Source organism: Prorops nasuta, unplaced genomic scaffold, assembly GCF_024137725.1.
Source record: "Prorops nasuta isolate Cenicafe-Biocafe unplaced genomic scaffold, Cenicafe_Pnas_1.2 PNAS00011, whole genome shotgun sequence".
Lineage (NCBI taxonomy): Eukaryota > Metazoa > Arthropoda > Insecta > Hymenoptera > Bethylidae > Prorops > Prorops nasuta.
The window spans coordinates 6562662-6586406 of record NW_027116808.1 but is presented as its reverse complement, the minus strand read 5'-3'; the positions used below and the strand labels follow the sequence as shown (position 1 = coordinate 6586406).

The 23745-nt window shown below is 35.1% G+C and overlaps 1 protein-coding gene across 4 annotated transcripts in view; it reads right to left on the bottom strand.

Moving 5' to 3' along the window:
• The window catches only part of Xpd (general transcription and DNA repair factor IIH helicase subunit Xpd), a 94049-nt gene that overhangs the window by 58138 nt on the left and 12166 nt on the right, over positions 1-23745 (bottom strand). The gene's annotated exons all lie outside the window — the stretch shown is intronic.

Here is a 23745-nt window from a genome sequence, read left to right as displayed (position 1 = left end):
AAGTTTACAGACTAATAAAGCAGACCATCTTAAGGTAGTAGTCTAGTTGTTTGGGTTGAATTTTTTCCCCGTATTTTGATAGTAAACCATCATAAGAATACGGTGTATAAATTTTAAACCGATATTCAAAATATTAACAAAGATATATCACATATTCGAGAGCCCCACATAGTTGCACACTGTAAGTTGCGCGATAGCTGCTAACGGTTGTTCCTCACTCTATTATGACTCATCACCTATATACTTTCTTGGAGCTTCTTCTACCTTTCGATACACGAAAGAATATAACAACATATACCAGTGTTCGACGCATATGAAAAGACCAAAGGCTTGTTGTACGCACCGGGGATCGACGATTAGTGTGAGCATGAAAGTTCTGTTAACCAAACTAAACGCGTTTTTTCGAAATCACGTTCTCTCGGTCGGGCCGAGCAATAACAGATTTTCTATTAAGCCGATCGGGCTGAAATTTTAACAGATTGATCTACCCATTTGTAATTCTGGCCGGAAATAGAATTATATTTTTCATCCACTGTTTTTCAATTTTCAGGCCAATTTACACTACAAAAAATGGTACCTTTTGTGTCTAAGTCCGCCATTTTGTTATTTTTTAACAAAATTAATTGATTCTAGTTCCGACCAGAATAACAATCCTACAGAACAATAATCTATTGTATTTTTTTTGTTTTTCGTATTGCCTAAACTGAAGTAAGCTCACGGGACAGCGTTCATAGAATGTAGTTTACATTGTAGCATTTTTTTTTTCGGCACCTCTTTTGATCCCATTTAATTATATAAAATATTATAAAAAAATTTATAACTGGAGATACCATTAATAACATAAACAATTTTTGGATTTATTGCATTTCATTTACGTAGTAAAAAAAATACCCTGTAAAACCGGTCGATTTACGAGACCATTACTTTAAGTGTCTTTATGCAATTTGAGCAATACGATAAGTGTATAAAACATAGGGTTTCTGAAAAACCATAGTTAAATCAGAAACTGTTGATAAAAGGGTAGACTTTGAAAAGAAAATTCCTATAATATTTTATAAGATTGTCAGTATTTAAGGTGCCACATAAAAATAAGTTTAGGTCACGAGTTTGCATAAATTTTTCTACCATTCTATAAATATTCATAAAATTAAAACAAATTGTAAGAGTTTTTTGAGATAGGATAATATTAATAAGAGTAATTACTCTTTTATACTGCTAATATTTTTTAAATAACATCCGAATCCATCTAAATATAAAATTATTAAGTTGACAGCCTACAACAAATAATTATGAAACTCATCAAGTGTGAAGATTATAAATAATAATGTAAATAATTGCTGGCGGATATGACATAATAGGCAATAAAAAAACTCTTGAAATTATTTCGTATTTTTGATATTTGATGAGACATAATTATTATTATAGGCTATCAACCTATCGAATTTACACCCAGCCAGTTAATTACATGTCTTGCAAAATATTAGTAATACAAAAAATTATTTGTTTTCATCTCAGAATCGGTCCTTCCATTTAAGTTATAGGTTTGATTATGACTTGAAATACGATGTATTATGCAGTCGGGGTTGTAGGCTAAAAACTCATGTTCTATTTTTAAATCCCGATCTCAATTAAAAATGACCATTCCTCATAATAGGCATAGATTTCAGAGTTAATTTGGTTTAACGTAATGCAATTTCAACTTTCAAACGGTCGTGCAATGTCGAATAGACCGCTCTTAATAAGCAGTACTGGATAATATGTTTATTTTGCATTGAAGGTATTTTTTATATCGAATAGCTCTTATTTAGTTTATACAGCATGTAAATTATCTATTTTAATTTATTTCTTACACGTCCTATCCCGTAAATAGGCCTTTTTTATCTGTTGGATCTAAGCGTCGAATCGGTTATGCGCGCTTAGTACAGATGAATCTAAAGAATTTTTTTAATTTACCATTATTTTATTTACTTTAGTGCAATCAGTGGAAAAGCTTAATAGTAAATATCTAATTTATTTACATTTTACTCACCAAAACTTAATTTGTATTTGTTACAAAACATTTTTTTTAGAATCTGGTTGTTAGTTTTCGGACTGCGCGGAAGGTAAAAATTCGGAGTGTAATATACAATGATTCGCAGATATATTAGCGACGATGAAATAGCATAATTGCTTCATAAAGAGGAAATAGAAAGCAATCCAGTACTCAATGATCAGGGCTTAGAAATTTCAGATCATCTGTCAGACGTTGAAGAAATTGCTGAATCAACAAATGAGACAAATAACTTATATGAAAATGTGCCCCTATCAGTTAGAGCTATATCTTTCACAGGACGTGATAAAACAACGCAATGGCGAAAATCTAATAACCACATGATGAGACATTTGTCAGATAATATCATTTGTAACGAAGTTCCCCGTTACGTATACGAGATACCGAATAAAAAGTATAAAAGCTACCGAACAGTGGATATTATTAATCCCTACGTTACCGACTCATGAGATAGGCTGACGAGTGGATTATAGCTAACGTCAAGGATAGACCCCGTTGACAGGCAGAGGCCCGGATGAAAAGACCGACGCTCCAGTAAACGATGTCCAGGTTACCCTGAGAAGTAAGGCAGGGCCATACCAAACAACCCAGGCAACCTGAGATAAGGAGAAGCGGCCTCGGGGAGCCCTAAAAAGAATGACCGTGTCTATAAGTCCCCACGAGGAGGGGAGATAGAACATCGAGCCTGGCTTGAACGCTAGTTACGCGCTTCTAGCAGGCTGCGCGAATGTCGTGCGCAGATTGCCATAGCAGGCAGTCGGAACGCGACCATGAGACTGTGCTGATGTGTCCGTGCGTGCTGGTGAGCGCGTGACGTGACACTCGGACAGCCATGGGTCGGTTCGCGTACGTGAGGCGTGTGCTATAGGCCAGCCTGCACGTACGTCATGACAGGATACCGGCCAATGCATAGTGGGTTGTGCAGGGGCGTAGTTAGCCCGTTGGAATGTGTCCCGGTGCCCTCCGTAATCTCATAGGCTTGCGCTATGGCTGGACGGGCCGCGAACATTGCCTCCGTGGTGGTCCGCTCCTGGCAAGCTCTATGCTTGGCAAAGGATACCGCATGTTCCCGCACTCCTCACCACCACCTGGGTGTGGGTGGTGAGGGATGAATGTATGCCCCTCAGCAGGTAGGTCTGCGAGGCTCGGACTTCCGCAAGGAACCCTCCCCTCTCTCCACGACCTAGCATACTGAGCGACCCTGGCTACCGCTACCGTCCAAATGCATGGCCGCAGGGCCGTATAAGATGCAAAGAAAATGGAGTCGAAAGACTCAAATGATACCGTAGGGTTGTTGGCCACCCAACTGACCAACTGGCGCCCTGATACCGATAAATAAGGACGGACGAAGGTAATGGGAAAACCCGTAGTGTGAGTGGCCCCTTACACTGACGGGAATAGCGTTACACATTACAGAAGAAGTTCACACATGCAGAAACGGCGTAAGAGTAACTACTTTTATAGAAGCTTGCAAATTATTTATACGTAATGAATTATTGAAATGGTGGTCAAATATACAAAGGAATTTATAAAAAAAAAAAAAAAAATAAACGTGCATCATGCAGTAGAACTAGTGATTGTAAAATAACTGACACTATCGAGATTCGGGCACTCTTAAGATTACTTTAAATTGCTGGAAGCTTGCGAATGTCACGTGCAAATTTAGAAAATCTGTCTGCTTCTTATGGTATTGGTATTTCCATATTTCCAACTACTATGTCATTAACAAGATTAAAATTTCCATTGAACGCATTATGATTTGATGATGCACTTACACGTTCTACTCGCGGTGCTAAGGACAAAGCTGCACGTAAAAGAGAAGTTTTCCAAAAATTTACTGAAAACCGCTTATTTCCCTCTTCTGTAAGAAAGAATGTCGACATTGATGAAATGATGATCGGATTTCGAGGTAAATGCCCCTTTAGACAATATATAACAGAAAAACCAGATAAATATGGAATCAAGCTATACCCACTAGTGAATTCAAAAACTTTACGTGTCTTGAATCTTGAGCTGTATGCTGGTAAGCAGTCAAAAGGACCATACAAGATAAGCAATACTGGTATTGACGTTGTGAAGAGATTGGTTGCACCAATTTCAGGGACAGAGCATAACTTCACTATCGATAACTGGAATACCAATATTTCTTTGGTTCTCTCATGACTAAGCAAAAAATTATAAACTTTCAGTCGTAGGCACCTTGCGTAAAAATAAAAAAGAAATTCCGCCATATTTTATTGCAAAAGACAGATCATAATATTTATGCAAATTTGGATTTTCAGATGTCGCTACGCTTATTTTGTATATGTGCCCAAAAAAAATCGATCTGTCGTCTTAGTATTATCGCTTCATAACGTCGCTGAAATTGATGAAAGTACGCAGGAAAACAAGAAACCTTCTATTATAACTTCTTGTGATAAAATTAAAGGAGCGGTTGATGATGTTGACAAAAAGTAAAATTTTATTCTACATCAAGAAAATATAATTGAAGGCCATTAACATTTTTTTTCGTCTTCTGGATATGAGTGGAATAAATGCAATGGTAATATTGAAGGCAAATTGAGAAAAAATAAACAAAAGGCGTAAATATTGACATGAATTAGAGTTAGAACTAATGAAAGAATACGTGCGAAGGACAGCTCCATTAGTCAATTTACTTAGAAAATTAAAAAGGAGTATACGAGATCATCTACAGCTTCATGATGATGATTTCATCAAGCAAAGAACAGTATATTTCAATATAAGTGCGGAATATAGCTTATTCCGAACGAGAGATTTTTCGACATTCGACTTCGTGACATGTCGAAAAAAATCGAATTTGGAATAAGCATTCCGCACGTATATCGAACGATACGTGTTGTACAGTTAGTACACCAATTTTTCTAAATGTGAAATTATTAGGAAAAAAACCGTCGATCATTTTAAATTTGGTCCATTCCGAGCTAACTGTACAAAAACACGTTTTTTAATACTTCGAGAGGAAGCTGTAAAATATAACTATCTAAAAAGAGAAGACAGTCTGAAAATCAATGCAAATCATGTCAAAGGAATATTTGCCGAGACCACATTGCATTTATTGGCAATGAATGTTACAATACTGAAGGGACGGAATATGAAAAAGATTACTAATATAATGTTGCAACTTTAAAAATGATAGAAAAGTTAAATGATCTATGGTAAGGTTAATATTATTGTTTTTAGTTTATTATAAAGAATAGTTAAAAAAAGTATGCTATTATATTTAATTATGTTGTTTTTATCCCAAATGTTTCCTAAACCATTAAGGCCGAAGACGGTCGATTTTAGACTATGTTTTTATAACTGAATTTCTGATATTTATCATAGTTGTAACTGGGTCTTAGGTGTGATTCTTTGTTTCTAGGTGTGCTGAATCAGAATCCAGGCTTAAAATCCATAAATTTTTGCCACAAAATCATATATCGCGGTTTTTTTTGCAAAAAAAATTGTCTTTTTTTAAGCTTATGATTTTGTTCAAGTATAAAACGCATAAATATATGGAGATTCGATCAATCATCGGTGCAAAAATTTCCTGAAGTTTAACGATGAATTTTTACGTAAATACTTTATTTGCCAAAATAGCTGGTAAGATGTAAAAGAAATCCAAAAAGTTGAATTTTTTCTTAATTCATTTTTCCATAAAAATTAAAGCCTTAAATAATAATTACTTAAGAATACAAATTTCTTAGAATTAATTGAAGAATTTTCTTAAATTTTTAAAGATTTTTTGAATATATTAATTTATTAATTTTTCAAAACATCAAAAATTATGTCTAAAAAACTGAACAAATTTGAGAGTATCTTTCAATCAATTCTAAGATATTTTTATTTTTTGACAGTTTTCATAAACTCTATAGTTTTCAAGAAAAAAATTATTAAAGTATAAATATGTACAGTTTTAAAAATACATGCAGTTAAAATTTAAATAATTTTTTTTCTCGAAAACTATAGTTTGATCAAAACTGTCGAAAAATAAAAATATCTTAGAATTGATTGAAAGATACTCCCAAATTTGTTCAGTTTTTTAGAAAAAAATTTTATATTTTTTAAAAAATTGCAAAATAAAAATATTTGAAAAATGTCTCTAGAAAATTTAAGAGAATTCTTCAATTAATTCTAAGATATTTTTCTTCTTGAATAATTTTTATTTAAGCATTTAGTTATTAAGAAGAAAATTAATGAAGAAAAAAATCAATTTTTTTTTACTTTTTTGCAGTTTACCAACCATTTTGGCAAATAAAGTATGTTCGTAAAAATTCATCGTTAAACACCGCTATATTTAATTTTGTGGCAAAAAATTTTGGATTTTGAGCCCGGATTCTAATTCAGCACACTCAAAAACATAAAGAATCACACTTTAGATCCAGTTACTACTTCGTTAAATACCTTAAATTCAGCTAAAAAAACATGGTCTAAAATCGACCGTCTTCGGCGATAATGAGTTAAATAAAAAAATAGCAGTAATATTTATTTATCTTCTTTCCCTCCATATATTCTCAATGAATTATATGTCAAATTGTTTGATATATTTCATTCATATATTCTTCGTGCGCTCAAATTGTTTTTGCTCTAGTATTTACATCTTATCAATCATATGGCTTATAAATAAACTCCGATATTATTATCAATGTTAAATGTCATTAATTTGAGATACGCGCTTTTTAAAGTCATAAGCATAATATATGATTATAATATGAAACTACAGTTTACTCTTTCGTATAACAAACTATATTAAAATATGCTCAAACAAAATCGATGATCCTACGCGCGCGCGTAGAGTCCAATATATATATTTCTCTCTCGCTTTTATATGCAAGTAGACGGAGATAGAGGACGTTTACGTTCGTGATCCGATCCAGATCACGATCCAACCGAGCTGCAGGAAGGCAAAGTCGAAAAAAAAAATTCTAAAAAAATTAGAGGCTCCCGCGTGAGCTCGATCTCCGATTCGCGATCCGGAGATTCAGAGAGTTGGTGATCAGACTGATCAGAGAGATTTGGCTACCGCATTGGGGTATTGCTGACATTCGAACGGCGAACGGACATTGACGTGATTGAAATGACAATAACTATTATCCAAAATAATTTTAATTCAAAAATATATAAAAAAGATAAGCTGATATTATAGAAAGTAATTATATTTAAAATCATATAAGCTTAAGGTATATTTTTGTAATTCTTTGACATGGATATTGTACAAAGTGGCAGAATTAATATTGATTTTTCTCCTTAGATTTATGAAATAGAACAATAAACAGAAGATGACAATAGCATAGGTATATTAATGATATAGAAAAATTCATATCTGAAAATATTTATTTTTTTAATTATTATACAGGGTGTATCAGTAATGATGTTTTTAATTTTAACCACATATTCTTGGGACTAAACTAAGTCGAAAATTCCTATACTATACCATCCGTAAAAGCATCATTGCTGAGATAAATCAATTAGAAACCGATGAATCAAGGCTTTGGTTCAACGGAAAATTTACTTTACTTTCACTTTAGTTGACAATTCCCCTTTAAAAAACAAAAGAAGTTTGTACTTCTCTGTCGATCCGTATTGTCGTACACGCATATACACACACGAACGCAACTACGCCAATTATTAATATTACCTCCTAATGTCTTACATTCCTGATCCTGGTGCTGATGAAATTCATTTTCTGCCTATTTTTAAAAGATTCCTCGAAAGCACCCATTTAGTTGAATTGCCTGGAGAATAATACGCGGCTTTATTCGTAGATTAATTTTCAAGTCATTTTATCTTTTCGGTGACGCGACATATGAAGTGTTTTAAGGTAGTCAAGAAATAAGTATTATATTAAAAAAGCTTTTATAAGAAATTCTATTTTTTCTATTTTTGAAAATCTTACTGTTTTATCAGAAAGAACAGTTTGCTACGTCATTGGAAAAGCAAAATGACTCGAAAATAGATTTTCAAGTAAGGCCATAGTTTTCTCTGGAAATTTAGACCTAAGTGGAGAGCTTGAAGGACCCCTTTACGAATAAAGATGCCATTTTTCATTTTATGAAGGGACAAGCCACAAAATTAAAAAAAAATTCCGTAATGTATGAGTAGTACCGACAGGACAGATGGCGACACGAGAGTAGCTACATTCTCTGCGTGGAGCAAGAAGCGGGAGTAGGCGTGACGAGTCAGGACGGGTGACTGTAACTTCAGATCAATAAACATTGTTAGAGAAACCAGACTAGTTAAGTTAATATATAACAATTTGGCGACGAGGAGGTAATGAACCGTGCGTTAGTGAGTCAATGTCAGCAAATAATTCAAGTGATAGAGAAAACAATGGCAAGAATACTATTGCACTAATACCAACACTTACAAGAGATGAATTGATTACACGTTTAAGAAGTGCTAACGTTCCATGCGAATCAAAGGATAGTACGGATCGACTTAGACAAAACCTAAAAAATCTGTTGGAGATAGAAAATAAAAAGAAAAAAGAAGCAGTAATTACGGAGACAGTGCAAACAAACGATAGTAAATCACAAGCAGAGGAAGGGATAACGATGGATTCAAAAATAAAATTGGAATTCGAGCTCGGGAAGGACGACTGGGAAATTTTCATAGAAAGGTTGGTGCTATTTTTCGACGTTAACGGCATGACAGCTGATACAAAGAAGACAGCTATTTTGTTGGCAAAGGTGAGCCCAGACACATACAAATTAGTAAGAAATTGATGTCATCCCCAGAAACCGAAAGAAAAGCAGTAAAAAGACATAGTGAAAGTTCTTACAGATCACCTTTGTGCGAAGCCGTCAGAGACGATGGAGAGATGTAATTTTAATATGGCGAAGCAAGCGCAAACAGAAACGGTATCGGATTATGTAGCTCGTTTAAAAAGTTTGTCCTTGAACTGTAATTTCGCATCGGTGGAAACGGCACTTCGGGATCAGTTGGCGTGCGGATTAAGCGACCATGGTACTAGAGTAGAATTATTCAAGGAGGAAGGTCTTACATATGACAAAGCATATAAAATAGCAGTAGCCGAAGAAAAAGCCGAGAAGAATGCGACGTCAGCAAATAAAATAAGCGAAGCCAGCATATCGAATAAGGAAATAAATAAAATTTACAAGCGACGCACACCATCTCAAAATAGTGGTAACAACCGAATTCCATAGCAATCGAGTTATAAGCATAATAAGGTAGAGGAACACCAAGAATCGACTCGTCGACAAGTTAACCACAATAGAAGATATGTAAACAAACAAGAGCAAATCCGTTGTTATTGTTGCGGTACAGCTGAACACATCGGCAGGAATTGTAGCCTGAGGTTTAAAGTCTGTAGGCAATGTCATCGTTGGGGTCGCGTACAGGCAGCGTGTAGATCACAAGGTCGGAATCTACAATACCTACAGGAAGGATTAGAGCAACACAGCGAGTATGAAACAAGCGAGAACGAGCAAGAAAACGAGACGTACGAATTCCACTGCATGGCGCCAAGCGGTAACGTAAATACGATGAACAGCGGAACAAACTGCGAGATAGCATTGTCGCCTGCGTATTTCGATGTAAAAATAAATGAGACTGCGTTTAAAATGGAACTTGATTCCGGTTCTTTCTGGACGGTAATATCTGATAATACGAGAAAATTGTATTTGCCGAACGTAAAATTAATCGAGGTGTCATTCAGTATGAATGCTTTGCGACATGATTCCTGTTATTGTGGGGAAGACACAATTTTAACTAGTAATCAGTGCAAAGGCACACAGACTTTACTTATAAAGAGCGCCAGGCTCATGAACCTTGTATATGAGCCAGTCTGAGGCTTGCCGGCTTGAGACTTTTCAAAAGCGTGGCATGCTGTGAAATTAATGTGGATTCTCTAGAAAAGTTACTTTTACACCTTAATAAAAATTAAAATAGGAACTATATTTTATAACTGCTCTGTCAATCAATTTACAAGTATCAACTATAGATAATTACATAAAGATACATGGGACTTTCCCCAGATCTACCGTTAACTTATAAAGACAAGAGCCATGAAGTGATAATTATTTACAAGAAAATAGTTATATTTAAATAGAAAAAAATGAATATTAGATAATATTCAGGAGGTGGATTAATCGGATGACCCTCAGTCCAGATATGAATAAGTCTAATTGGACAAAAGACTCTCTCCAATTTTATCCAACGCTAGCCCTTCAAGAACCTAATTACTTGCTGCACTATTCCTGTAGGAAATATAAAACACAAGTAAAAATATGTAACACCAGGTCAAGCAAGGCGTTGCCAGGTCCATCAATATCAAAATCATTACTAAGAAAGTTAAATGACTAGGATTATATAATGGAGTTTCTTACACTCCCTTTTCAGTGTGCTTATGCACCAATTCATTACCAATATTCTATCCAGAATATAATATTAACCCTGAGTCTGGAGGTACTTCATTAAAACAAAACTATGTACAAGTATATAAGTAAAAAAGAAGAATAAATATATATATATATATAGCACATCAGATCCATGTAAAAGTGTAGATTCTACTAGTTATAATAATAATTTAATTCTACATATATGCTTAACGTATGATAATGAAAATAAATAGCATTTATAACACTTTAAACAACAGTATAGGCTTTGCTAATACTATTTGTGAAATAAAAAATTACTCACTTTATAAATTTTAGTAATAATTTAAAATTTATCATTATTTGGAAAGTTTATAAACTTTCCTTCTGAAGTCATATTTGAGCAATATCTCCTCTTCTCAATTGCCTTATCAATAAAAAGCATGATTAGTGGAATCAATTGTTGAAGGCATATTACACATGCAAAGGAACTATATGCACGAGGTAAAACCTTTTACATAGACATAATTAGTGCATGTTCTTCTATTTGTTAGCTTATATAGTCATATCACCTCTTCGTAAAAAGTTTTACCTCATGCGTAGTCTCTTTACATCTGTAATATGCCTTCAACAAATGATTCCACTAATTATGCTTTTTCTTGATAAGGCAATTGTCAAGAGGAGACACTGCTCAAATATGACTTCAGAAATAAATTTTATAAGCTTTCCAAATAATGATAAATTTTAAATTATTACTAAAATGTATAAAGTGAGTAATTTTTTATTTCACACATAGTATTAGCAAAGCCTATACTGTCGTTTAAAGTGTTATAAATGTTATTTATTTTCATTATCATACATTAAGCATATATGTAGAATTAAAATATTATTATAACTAGTAGAAACTACACTTTTACATGGATCTGACATGTGCTATATATATATATATATATATAGGGTTAGCCACATAATTCGTATCAAGAGGCGGAGATCCTCTTGATGCCCCATAGTGGGGACTAAGCGCGTGATTGGCCGATGCATAAGAGAGAAAGAATGAACGACGGAGAGAGACGGCAATGCTGCTCACGTTGCTTCTCTATCATTTCTAGCAGTGTCTCTTTCTGCAACGTAGATACGCTAAACGTATTGGTTGCTAGAGAGAAAGGCTACTAGAAGTGAGCGAGAGAGAGCGATGCAGCGTGGAGCGTGGTAACATTGTAATTCTCTCTCTCTCTCTCTCTCTCTCTCTCTCTCTCTCTCTCTCTCTCTCTCTCTTTTACTCTTGCTCTTTCCAGCAGCTACTCATTTGACTGAAAGAGAGCTATCTTTTCCTCACCACTTTGCGGTAGATAGCTAGGTGCGTTTTTGTTTTTACATTCAGAAACATTTTTCAATTCATTAGCTGTTATTCATTGCAACAATAAATTAGCTTTATTATTGTAACGGATATCAGTTAATAAATGGAAATTTTTTTCTGAGTGCTAGTGGTTTCCCCGGTAGGCCTAATCCACTAAACTTGTATTGACTTATAATTGCTCGAAGTGCCTACCTCTGCTTTGAAGGCAGAGTTCGGCTCTTCGAACAATGTCGCGCGTTGCTCGATGCACCATGTCTGGCGTGAGCGTTTGGAAAGCCGCAACAATTGCATCGCGAACCTCCGATTCTGAACTCTCACGCCACTTTTCCACCAGACACTTAATGTGTCTCCACAAGAAGAAGTCCAGTGGGGTCAAGTCTGGTGACCGAGCTGGCCAGGTGATCGGGCCACCACGACCCATCCACCTGTCCGGGAATCGCGCATCTAATATGGTCCGTACGTTTCGATGAAAATGTGCAGGAGCTCCGTCGTGCTGGAAAATCATACTTTCTCGCTCGAACAGAGGCACATCTTCGAGCAATTGCAGCAATTGCTCCTCCACGAATCGCAGGTACTTTTTTCCGTTGAGCCTGGGTGGTAAAAAGAAAGGTCCAATCTGTAAAAAACCAAATTATATCAAATTTTCACATTTTTTTTTACCTTTTTGTAAGTTTTATTTGAGATTAGCTTACCACTCTATCTCCAATGAGACCAGCCCACACATTTATCGTCCAACGGAACTGAAGGGCCCCCACTCTTACAGCTCTCGGATTTTCCATTGCCCAATGCACATAGTTTTTGCTATTGAATACGCCATTAGGCGTAAACGTGGATTCGTCCGTCCACAGAATTCGGTCAGGGAATTGACTATTGCGCCTACATTGCGCTAGGAATCCTAATTTTAAATAGAGAAAATAAAATGAGAAGAAGTAATGACAGCAATTTAATTAACGCAATAAGAGGATATAAAGCAATGAAAAAACAGGTACCTTCGCAAAAATTCACCCTTGGCTGATAATCTTTGGCCAATAATTGATGTACCCGTTGCAGATGGAACGGGTGATAATTATTATTGTGCAATATTCGACGAACTGTTGTACCGCTTACGCATAGCTGACGAGCCAAATCGTTCGTACTCGTCCGCGGATTTTCTTTTACCGAGTCCAACAGCCGCTGTACCAACACTGGATCTCTGTATCGAGATCGATTAAATTCCACTACTGACCCTGTACGCTGGAAACGTCTCGCCACACGTAAAATTACATTATAGTCAGGGTGTCGCCGGCTTGGAAATTTCATGCGATATATTTGTGCGGCTTTTCGCGCGTTTCTATTCGCTTGACCATACGCAAAAACCATCTCACAATATTCTTCTTGCGTGAAAACCATGGCTGTTGCCTTCTTCTCAACTCGACGAGAACTGATAACTTTTATTACAATATTGAAACATCAACAAACTGCGGCAGAACCTTAAAAGATTCAATGAGACTTTCTCGGTTTTGGTTCTAAGATGTAAACAATGAAGTCAATCCCGACATGGAAAATGATATCTTAGAACTAAAACCGACAAAAGTCTCATTGAATCTTTTAAGGTTCTGCCGCAGTTTGCTGATGTTTCAATATTGTAATAAAAGTTGTCAGTTCTCGTCGAGCTGAGAAGAAGGCAACAGCCATGGTTTTCACGCAAGAAGAATATTGTGAGATGGTTTTTGCGTATGGTCAAGCGAATAGAAACGCGCGAAAAGCCGCACAAATATATCGCATGAAATTTCCAAGCCGGCGACACCCTGACTATAATGTAATTTTACGTGCGGCGAGACGTTTCCAGCGTACAGGGTCAGTAGTGAAATTTAATCGATCTCGATACAGAGATCCAGTGTTGGTACAGCGGCTGTTGGACTCGGTAAAAGAAAATCCGCGGACGAGTACGAACGATTTGGCTCGTCAGCTATGCGTAAGCGGTACAACAGTTCGTCGAATATTGCACAATAATAATTATCACCCGTTCCATCTGCAACGGGTACATCAATTATTGGCCAAAGATTATCAGCCAAGGGTGAATTTTTGCGAAGGTACATGTTTTTTCATTGCTTTATATCCTCTTATTGCGTTAATTAAATTGCTGTCATTACTTCTTCTCATTTTATTTTCTCTATTTAAATTTAGGATTCCTGGCGCAATGTAGGCGCAATAGTCAATTCCCCGACCGAATTCTGTGGACGGACGAATCCACGCATTGGGCAACGGAAAATCCGAGAGCTGTAAGAGTGGGGGCCCTTCAGTTCCGTTGGACGATAAATGTGTGGGCTGGTCTCATTGGAGATAGAGTGGTAAGCTAATCTCAAATAAAACTTACAAAAAGATAAAAAAAATGTGAAAATTTGATATAATTTGGTTTTTTACAGATTGGACCTTTCTTTTTACCACCCAGGCTCAACGGAGAAAAGTACCTGCGATTCGTGGAGGAGCAATTGCCGCAATTGCTCGAAGATGTGCCTCTGTTCGTGCGAGAAAGTATGATTTTCCAGCACGACGGAGCTCATGCACATTTTCATCGAAACGTACGGACCATATTAGACGCGCGATTCCCGGACAGGTGGATGGGTCGTGGTGGCCCGATCACCTGGCCAGCTCGGTCACCAGACTTGACCCCACTGGACTTCTTCTTGTGGAGACACATTAAGTGTCTGGTGGAAAAGTGGCGTGAGAGTTCAGAATCGGAGGTTCGCGATGCAATTGTTGCGGCTTTCCAAACGCTCACGCCAGACATGGTGCATCGAGCAACGCGCGACATTGTTCGAAGAGCCGAACTCTGCCTTCAAAGCAGAGGTAGGCACTTCGAGCAATTATAAGTCAATACAAGTTTAGTGGATTAGGCCTACCGGGGAAACCACTAGCACTCAGAAAAAATTTTCCATTTATTAACTGATATCCGTTACAATAATAAAGCTAATTTATTGTTGCAATGAATAACAGCTAATGAATTGAAAAATTTTTCTGAATGTAAAAACAAAAACGCACCTATCTATCCACCGCAAAGTGGTGAGGAAAAGATAGCTCTCTTTCAGTCAAATGAGTAGCTGCTGGAAAGAGCAAGAGTAAAAGAGAGAGAGAGAGAGAGAGAGAGAGAGAGAATTACAATGTTACCACGCTCCACGCTGCATCGCTCTCTCTCGCTCACTTCTAGTAGCCTTTCTCTCTAGCAACCAATACGTTTAGCGTAACTATGTTGCAGAAAGAAACACTGCTAGAAATGATAGAGAAGCAGCGTGAGCAGCATTGCCGTCTCTCTCCGTCGTTCATTCTTTTTCTCTTAAGCATCGGTCAATCACGCGCTTAGTCCCCACTATGGGGCATCAAGAGGATCTCCGTCTCTTGATAAGAATTAAGTGGCTAACCCTGTATATATATATAGTAATCAAAAAAATAAATATTTTCAGATATTTATTTTTCTATATGGTAAGGAGAAATAAAGAATTTTTCGCGATTGACCGGGACACTCGGCTCTTCGGAGGACAGGTCAGGCTTAAAAGAAAGCAAAGTCTCCTTTCACTGCAGGACAAACTGCCTTCTTATTTTACACGCTATTCCTCGTGCTCTCGCCAAGGCTCGACTGACTCCCGCCTTTTCGCGCACGCTTTTCGCACACACCGAGTCTTTGAGCGTGTTCGTCCGCGATCTCCCATAATATTTTGAAACGCCGATAGGCCTTGCTATCCGTGTCATATCTCGCTAAATAGGAGAATCATTTTAACTATGTACATATCTTTTATAATATATTCTACAATATCATTAAAATACCTATGCTATTGCCATCTTCAATTTATTGTTCTATTTCATAAATCTATAGAAAAAAATCAATATTAATTCTGTCACTTTGTACAATATCCATGTCAAAGAATTATAAAAAGGTACCTTAGGCTTATATAATTTTAAATATAATTACTTTCTATAATATCAGCTTCACTTTTTTATAAATTTTTAAATTAAAAATATTTTGGATAATAGTTATTGTTATTTCAATCACGTCAATGTCCGTTCGCCGTTCGAATGTCAGCAATACCCCAATGCGGTAGCCAAATCTCTCTGATCAGTCTGATTACTAACTCTCTGAATCTTCTGATCGCGGATCGGAGATCGAGCTCACGCGGAAGCCTCTGATCCATCTAGAAATTTTTTTTTTCGACGTTGCGTTCCTCAGGTTAGGTTGGATCATGATCTGGATCGGATCACGAACGTAAACGTCCAGAGTGATTTGACTTTCTATAGCATTTTTCGGCTTCAGTATTTTGTGGAATAAAATGACGATCAGGCGGCATAAATTTTAGCTAAATATCTATAATTTCTCGTCTTACGCCAATGTTACCTCCATTTTGTTAGCAAACTGTTATTATGTGCTATTGTTTGCGCTTGATTCTTTTGCACGCCATTGTCCCCAGGAGCAAATTCGACAAAGGCCAGTGTACACTGAATTAGGAACAAACTGTTGAGGGGAGAGGGGAAGGCAACTTTATTTACACCGAATATGCGTCTTTTTACATTTTGCGTTACCCTGACCACAAAAAACATTGGAATATATGAAAATATTATGAGAACTTTTTTTTTCATGCTCTTCTTAATGATGTTACTCAAATTCTTGGTGCATATTTACTTTTCTTGAAACAAATTGCCAAATGGACGAATCAGTGACGCTTGAAGATCTAAAAATATAGCAAAAACGTAGAACAATGAAACAAACGCATTTGTTGACAGAATTTGATAAGACTCATCATAATTGAAGCTATTCTTCGTGCAGGTTTTCCTAAATAGCTAGAATTTTTTTTGGGACTTTTACTTTCATAGTTATGAATGATTGAAGTTGAATGGCGCACACACATATATTTCATTTGACCGTATTGATCAGCTGTGGCGTACGCCCATTTCCAATCGTCCTTAATGGTATAATTATAAGCTACATTGAGAGAAGATGCAAGTTTTTTATGACGATTTATATCAAGAAAAACTTCTATTATGTCCAGTTTCATCAATTTCTGTTTGGAAATACGTCTGTAGGAGTATACGGCATTTGTGCCGTATGACTTATATTTCAAGCGTTACGAAATCACATTTCTACAATTTTATTTTAAAGCAATAAAGCTATTTTGAGCAACTTCATTATATCGGCAAGATGAAATGTTCTCAACATTATTTTCCTGTTATTTTTTGTAGCTGCAGGTAGGGGAATAGCATAAGTAGGGAAAGCTTTCGCAGTAGACCATATTTTGACTTTAGAATGGGGGAACACGTTACCGTGAGCCGCGAGAGGGGCGAGAAACTACCTTCATTCTTTATCGTTCTCCTGACTTTGGATTTCGTCCACTTCAAAAACGCGGGACTATGGCATGGCGTTATTTCTCATCCGATTTCAATACTTTTAGGGTAGTTGAAATCGTTGGGTCTAGCACCTTGTCTTAAAGAAAACCATTTTTTCAATTTTGTTTTGCGTTTAAATATTATGAATGCAATTGTTTAAACAATGTTTTATTTGTCGTTTTTTGAAAACTTTGGTTTTTTTATGACAACGTATCAGTCGTAATGATTCCAACAACCTCGAAAACATTAAAATTGAATGAGAAATAACGGCAAACCATTGTCCCTCGTTTTTCGTTCCGTAAGGTTGATAACAGAGGGCTTGAGGGATCCCGTTAACGGGATCCCTCACGCGTGCTTTATCGACAGTACAAATCAATAAACAATTAGTTTAATAAAATTCCAATGTGAAGCAAATTGGATAAACGGGTGTCTTTAGGACAAGGTGCCAGTTCCAACCAGTCAAACGAGCTTAAAATCACTCAAATCAGATAAAAAATAACGCTGTACCACTGTCCCTCGTTTTTAAAGTGGAAATAACTAGAAGTAACCTCTCTTCAAGAACGCGAAGCAATGGTATAAAGTTATTTTTCAACTAATTTGAGTTACTTTAAGCTCGTTTGACTCGTTGGGACTGGCACCTTGTTCTAAAGACGCCCGGTTGTTTAACTTGCTTCGCATTTGAATTTTACTAAACTAATTGTTTATTGAATTGTACTGTCGGTAAAGCAGGCGTGAGGGATCCAGTTAATTTGACTAACGTAGGCCGAACATAAAATAATAATGCCAAAACACACAATGATTTCTGTATAGAAGTGTGTTTGTTTTACTGCAAATACACTGCCTCTCGAACCACAGTATACCGTTGGAAATTGAATCGTCGTCTTCATGCTATATTGTGGTATAGGAATTTAAAAGAGAATGTACGGAGTGGAGTTAGCCAAAAAGGTTACCGAATCAATTTCCCGCAGCATAGAAAGTGACATAGAGTCATAAAAACACTGAAGTTCTCAAATCTTAAATACCTACGTTTATACTACCTTCATTGGTAGCACTAATCGCAGTAAGAAGTAAAGCCAAATTTGTGACGTCAGGAACGCATTGTAGTACTGTAAAAGTATACTGTCGCATAAAAACGAACGCTACCTGCAGTACTGACAGTAGATTCCCCAACGCGGCCATATTTTACCTTCCAAAAGCCTCAAAAATGGGATACAATTTTACGGATGTATTCGAATCTCAGCGTGCTTTCTTCACTCGAAGAGTGGCGGGCAATCAGTAAAGTAACTACTCTATACACCGTGGAATATTGATATCGAAATAATTACACCATGACAATATTTCATTTTTTAAAAAATACTATTATTGATGCGGCTTATACCACACAAACACAAGCTATACTAGAGTTATAATAAAATATCAGTACAATACAAATCAGAAAGCAAAGTCAATGATGAACAAAAACAACCGCAGTAGTGAGAACGCCAATAACAGCAATAGCGTGAAAAAATTCAACATGTTATTCAATATACAAGCCGAAGTGTATCTTCCAGATAAATTCAATAATGAACTAGACCTCAAGAAAAAAAAAACAAATAAAATATGCAAAGGAGCAGCAAAATAATAGATACTTTAATCATCATGTAGGACCATTCATAGTCAATGTAATCTGTTCGGACATTGAAGGCAATTTGGAAAACCTGCATCTAATGAGTATAAGCAAATTTATCAAAGAAGTCTTCAAAGACAATTTTAATATAGCAAAGATCAACTTCAACACCATTAAAATTAATCTGAACAGTAAAAAATTTGCAAACAGATTAGTGGAACTAAATTACAAATTAGTTCACAAAAACTGAATATTCCACATACCAAATTACACAAGAGCAAAATTGGGAATTGTAAGAAACGTCCTCAACGATCTTGTTGGACTTAACATTACTCATGTGTACGGAAAAATGTATAAATCGGAGATTTTATATTGGCGCGCTTCTTTTCACTTGTGTAACAGGTGACTCGGTAACACTGAAAGGAACGAAGGAACGCCATCTATATCTTTTGTAACTGCGTGCTACTTCCTTCTTCTTCTTCGGTCGAACCATTTTGTAAAGAAAACGTCGTATGGCAGTTTTCGATCGATCACAATTAATTTGTTTTCTTTTTGTATAAAATTGCTGTACAATATTTATAGTTTAATGAAATAAAAAAATTATAAAAAATATAAATCATAACCATAAAAATCTGAAAATTATCAATGCTGAAATATTAGCCAGATGGGACTATTCAAACAACGTTCCAATTCCCACCAATTCTGTTAAGCTTATTTTTTTATCCAATACACTCCTTCCCTACATTTATCTATTTAACGTTAAGTTAAAAGTAAAACTTTACATAGAAAAAGCCAGTAAATATTGCAGTTGCCAAAGATTTGGCCATTCACAAATTCTATGTAGAGGCTATCCGTGATGCAAAAATTTTGCGTGCAATTATCTATCAGCGGATTGCGTTAACAAGTCTAAATGCGGTAATTGAAAAAGTTCACATGAGAGTTAAGCCAATTGTGTCCAGTTCCTAAATATATTTCAAGTTAATAAAGAAAATTAAGGCATATAAAAATTGCTCCACAATAAGGAAGGGAAAATATTATTAACCCTTTTAGTGCTATACATATTTTACCAATATATGCTAAAAATGCCAGTAAAAAAGAATATACGATCGAAAATAGTTAGAATGCAATATAATGAATTAAAATACGAACACGGTAACACGGCCGTCACCTGCGCGCGCCAAAAGTGAACTGTCAAAAGGAGCGCTATCGCGACGCTAGCATTTTTTGCAACTAGCGAGAGCAGCGCGACGGCGCTCCTTGGCACTAAATGGGTTAAACAATCATAAATTTATTTCTGACGTTGAAGTCGATAGTTGCTTCGAAAACCTATTTAAAGATAACAACAATTTCCTATCTCAATGGATGGAAATATTCCTAAGCAAACGACGATCCAGTCAAAAAAATAGAAAATAAAAATCATATATGCTCTCACCAAACAGTAAATCATCCCAACGAAAATTCACATACAGCCCAAAACCAATTCCCATCGGAGTGAGACATAGGTTTACAGGACAAAAACAACAACATCATTAACCCTCATCATATTCTCCCTAACTCCCAAACTCCCAACCTTCAACTATCCCAAGTGATATTTACTATTTCTTAATAACTAAAACTATTAACGAGCCAAATATCGACGACAATCCTGTTAGTAATACTATATTCCCAATAGATTTTGATAACATAGAAAACATCCCCCGCCCCTAGAATCTTTCATTCTTAGGGAGAATGAAATTGAAAATTAAAACAATAACTTCCATATTCCCAACGTAACTAATGAAAAAACTTCTGTCTTTTCTTACAGCCACATACCACAAACACCATACAGCCTGGATCATACAAGAACATCTGAGTTTATTCCAATACACACAATTAACTTCTCTTTTTAATTCAAACAAAAAGTCCATCTATTAAACCAACAAGGAATCAAGACCTGTTAACGAAAAATGAAGATATTAGAAACTTCCTTAAAATGAAATCAAAACAAATCCAATGAGAAATTAGACCATTTAACCAAGTCCATAAACTTTATATCAACCTAATACAATCTCATTATTAGACCATCTCCATCGAAATTACAATACAAATATCATCTTCACCAAATTAGCCATGTTATTTAGAATAGCTCTTTGGAATGCTCGAAGCCTTAAGTACAAAAAATTTTCTTTGATCCGTCTGTGGTTGATAAGTTTAATGTGAGTTAGTTTGTTTAACAGAAACTGGGCTCGATAATGAAGACCCATTCCATTTTTTTAACTACAAGATAATTAGATCCGACAAAGACAGTTTGGGAGGCGGTATAGCCATATTTTCATAAGAAATGACATGTTGGCCTTTTCAATCCAAAATACCATAATAGATAACGTTTTCCCCGAATCTATTACCATTAAATTAAAAATTAATAGAATATCCCTTTTTGACACTCACATATAAAAAGCCTAGTTACAAAATTCGCTACAAAGATTGGAAGACATTTATCAATGAAATGGACCACATTTCTAATTTAAAAAAAAAAAGCTTAGTCTTAAGGCAGTTCATGCAATAGATTCAGACTGTACTAGTCATGCATATTTTAAATTTGAAGTAAAATCCTGCTTTATAATTTAATTAGTAATAATGAAATATTAAATAATAGGTGGAATACAATGTAGTAAAAAAGTTTTTACTTTTATATTTGCATCTAATGCCATTTTATTAACTATCATAATTTTATTAATTTTTTAACTTGGTTTTTTGCATACTAAATTTTTATTTTTCGCTCGATTTTAAATTTTGATATGTCATATTAATTATGAAAACGTACTCTACAATTTCACGGAATCGAATTTTTAAAATAATGATTAGCGTGTATGGAAATCTTTTTATTTAATAGAAAGATACTTAATGATATGAGAAAAAATGATATTATTATTGTTTCTGTAGTTGATTTGAAAAATTGATTCGGTGAAATTGTATGGTATGTTCTCGCAATTAATATGTCATATCGAAGTTTAAAATCGAGCGAAAAATAAAAATGTTGTATGCAAAAAACCAAGTTAAAAAATTAATAAAAATATGATAGTTAATAAAATGGCATTAGATGCAAATATAAAAGTAAAAACTTTTCTTCTACATTGTGTTCCACCTATTATTTAATATTTCATCTTTATTGATTAAATTATAAATCAGCATTTTGTTTATTTCAAATTTAAAATATGTCTGACTAGTACAGTCTGAATCCATCGCATGAGCTACGTTAAGCGATTTAAACTGTTTAAACAAAAAATGGAACTGCACAAATAATAATAGGAATGGGATAACCCTTAAATTCTTTATTAATGGGAATTCTCTACGCATATTTATATAACAATAACGTAGGTACTCACCGCAATAATACAAACACTAAGCATTTCTGACATACAATTGGTTCATTCATCATTCCCTTATAAAACTGCACACAACTATGATAGATAGTTCAAGTTTTGATAGTGGCCACTTCCTTATTATAACTGATATAGAAATATCTTGTTCCAGCAACAACAACCCCAAAAAAGAACGTATCAATATCAGAGAAATCAAGTTAATACAACTATCTACAATTCTAAAAGATATAAATACATCTAGAGAAATAAATTCAGCAAACTACTTTTTAGAATACGAAGCTATCATAAATGATATAATCAACGCGATGGAACTGAGCGGCGGTCTCGAACCTTCCAACAAACCCTTCATTCCATACATCAATTAAACCAAAAAAAAACCCATCCAGGGAGAAACAATTACTTAACTAACAACATATGGTGGAATGATGAAGAAAGTTTGGTTGAATAAAAACATAGCATATAAACGCTACTTTACCGATACATCAGATACAAACCTCAACAGTCTTATCAGAGAAAAAATCATTTAAAAAAATCTGTACCGAGAAGAAAAGGGCTCATTTAACGAATTTGTGAAAAGCATCAATCGCAATACTAGCACAAAAGACATGTGGCATACCATTAACGAATTAAAACATTCTAAATACCTAGCAAAAATCACAACTAAGAAACTCACTAATGAGTCGAACTTGCTCAATACAATTACAAATTTAACATCTACCATTGTCAGTCCTAAATATACTTTCCCTCTCGTCGTTCAAACTCATATAAAAATAAATTCAATATAAATCCTATAACCTTAGAAGAACTAGAGGCAGGCATCGAAGGGATAATCTCCTCCTCGCCGAAGATCCTGACCTAATTAACAACAAAATTCTATAAATACTTCCTGATGAGTTCCTCAAGCAAATTCTTACTATTTTTAACCTCATTTTAACTATTGGTATATTTCCAAATGACTGGAACACCAACGGTACCATCCTACTCAAAAATCCAACTCGGTAAAACTCAGACCAATTGCATTACAAGGAGGATTTAAAAAACTGTATAAAAAACTAATAACCAAAAAAATCAGGAACTATATAGAAGCTAATAACTTACTCCCAAATTCTCAATTCGGCTTTAGATCTAATAGACCTTTTACGGATTGCCAATTAATATTATCATCCAACATTTATGAGACATTTATCAAAAGATCCAATTTAATAGTTGTCTTTTTGGACATTGAGTCAGTATTTCACAAAGTTCAATCTCAAATATTATTAAAAATTATAGTCTCTCTTTATTTCCCTACCTCAATCCAAAAATACATCTATTATTCCTTAATCGATAGAAAAATTAACTTTTTCATTAACAATTTTTTTTGTTTATCAAGGTCAAACTTCTCTAGGCTTTTCACAAGGCTGCCCTCTTAGTCCCATTTTATTTAATTTATACATTAGTACACTTGTAAATCAGATGTTACCAGACTGCAAAATATTACAATTCGCGGATAATGTTATCATATGTACCGAAGAGGACAACCGTATCCAGGCGAAATCCATCCTCTTAAATACCTTAAACAATATTGATGGTTACTTAAGAGATATTGGTCTTAACATCTCTATCCAAACATCTTCATTGATACACTTCACCAGGAAGATTTCTGTAAATAAGTTAGATTATATCACATCCAACTCAGGTAC